Below are 2,289 nucleotides of genomic sequence, written 5' to 3'. Positions count from 1 at the left end.
CTGATGAGTGGGAATGGGAAAGGCTGAAGAAAAAGTGATCAGATTGCAGATGCGAGTGTGCCACAGGAGAATGGGAAGAAGGAGGGGCGCCAGGGGGAGTTGATGGGCAGGTGAAGATAAGAGATAAGAGGCCAGAGTGGACAGCAGAAGAAGAGGGAATTGAACAGAAATACCTGTGGGATAAGCTCATGCGGTTTGGGTCTACTGTCTGGAATATGATGTCTTGTTTCTCAAATAACTGAAAAGGAGATCCGGGATGGATCATCCAGGATTTTATTAAATGCCGAAAGGCCCGATGGACGCCTCCGATCTTATATCCCCTTTGCGAAACAATGACTGAGATCATCTCCAGCCTACCTGTTCATTCCTTGGGAAGTTTTCGTAGTTTTGCGATGCGTTCACGGTCTCTGTGTCCAAGGGGCCTGTGGGAACAAAACGGATTTGTCACAACGGTGCAGAGCGTCGGGAGCCCTTGTTGAACACAGCAGACGTCAACCCGGCCCAGAACAAAACGCCATTAATAGCGTGAACTTCCTTCCCACCCATCGCCGGACCCAGGAAGTGAGGGCCGATATTGATCAATATGAAGAGAAATTAAATTGGATGAACTACCATTCCATCTCTCCGCTGATATTGTAATATTGAGCAGAAATTTCCAACTTAAATAAGTGGAAAACCCAACGGCAGAAGTCGCATAATTCGTGACCATTCGCTCGGATGAAAACCTCCATCTCCCGTGCACGATGAGCTCCTAAAGTTAAATCAGATGTTTAAATTTCCACGGGCTCAGCAATGGAACAGTTAAAAACGGAGTTCACTCACTTGTTCTTCCGGAATTGATGCTCGTATCGAGTTTGGATTGCGGTGGATCTTTGATCCTGAACAGACAGAAACAAAGATCAATACATGAATCCGGCGAGATGTCACTTTCCTGCACTGGTACACCGAATGAGAACGGCTCCTGTAATTCCATTTGATCCTCTCTAGAATCCCCTTTCACTGCACTGGTTATCAGATGCCCGATTCCAGTCACCGCAATGGGTAAAGTGGAGAAAATTGCCCGGGCCTTTTTGACACACTCAGCTTTCCACACAAACATTGCTGCACGCAAACCTCTTTCAGAGAGACGTTCAAATGTCAGACAAACAACTCCGGCGTGAATGCGGAATGCTGGTTCGGTCCGCAGATGCCCCTGAATCCGAGCAGAAGCCGTTTCCGCCGAAATTCTCAAACACTAATTAAAGGTGGAAGTGAGATTCGGAGAGAAATGCGTTTACCCTCCCGTTTTCCTCGCCATCAACCATCCGCTGACTCCGCCGATCAGGCCCACGCCAATGAAACCAAGTACAATGCCCACCATCGCGCCAGAGGTGAGGGTACAACTTTCATCTGTTTTTGCTCCTAACACAGAAAACAAACATCAATCTTACATTGCGAAAACACATCTTATTTTTTTTTTCAGAAATGGTGACTGATCCACGCTCTGAATCGTTCCGGACGCTGTCTCGACATTGAACATTGGTTTGGTCCAATATTCTGACATCATGTCGATGCCATTCGTCTGCAATCGATAAAGACAACATAGAGTTCAACTCACCGCGCAAGGAGATCTGGGAATCACCTGCTTCCGGAGAGGGGTGAACAGGAAAGGTAAAGTGAATGAACGCCAATTCAGCTACTGGAAATGGTCATTCAATTTGTCACTAAGATAAAAAAAAACCCAGCCCCGGCTCTTCTACCTTTTCTGACTGCATGACGCCCACGCAGAATGCCTGCCATCCATTACTACTGTGTTCCTTCAGTAACCGATCAACCCACGCAGCCAAGCTTCTCTCGGCCCCGTGAATCCTGACTTTCCGAATGATCTCATCGTTGGGAACCTTGTCCAACACCTCACTGAAATCCTGATACGTCACTGCTCTACAGTTGGTCTCCCCCGATGTTGCCCTGTCGGTTTCGAGCTGTGCTTGTGTTTCTACCCACGGTGTTCTCAAACCAGGAATATAATTCATCCGTTCTCACGGAAGTTGAGAATTTAAATTAGTGGGTGGCTTGTGAATGGCGAAGTCATTTTTATTCACTACTTTTGGTTCAATGCTCGTGGTGTCGTTCAGGGTCCTTTTTTAAATTAATTATTACTTTAATCTAATCAGCCATTTACAAGTAAGAGACAATGTATGGAGTGAGGAGATCCTGAGAGGGAAATGGTTTGGATCTTTGATCATTGGGTTTACAAGGACGAATGAGAGACTCATTCACTCACCTCGTGGGGTAACATGGACAGTGAGA

At 46.6% G+C, this 2,289-nt stretch overlaps 1 long non-coding RNA gene across 1 annotated transcript; it reads right to left on the bottom strand.

Annotated features, from left to right (window-relative positions):
* Positions 1-356: 356 nt before the first annotated feature.
* On the bottom strand, positions 357-1,326 carry LOC132390159 (uncharacterized). Its single transcript, XR_009510812.1, has 3 exons — positions 1,278-1,326; positions 823-878; positions 357-422 (listed from the first exon to the last, which is right to left on the bottom strand). It is a non-coding gene; the product is annotated as an uncharacterized LOC132390159 (long non-coding RNA).
* Positions 1,327-2,289: the final 963 nt, after the last annotated feature.

Source organism: Hypanus sabinus, unplaced genomic scaffold (genome assembly GCF_030144855.1).
Source record: "Hypanus sabinus isolate sHypSab1 unplaced genomic scaffold, sHypSab1.hap1 scaffold_796, whole genome shotgun sequence".
Taxonomy (NCBI): Eukaryota; Metazoa; Chordata; class Chondrichthyes; order Myliobatiformes; family Dasyatidae; genus Hypanus; species Hypanus sabinus.
Note: the sequence above shows the minus strand (reverse complement) of the source record. Positions and strands in the feature narration are given on the sequence as shown.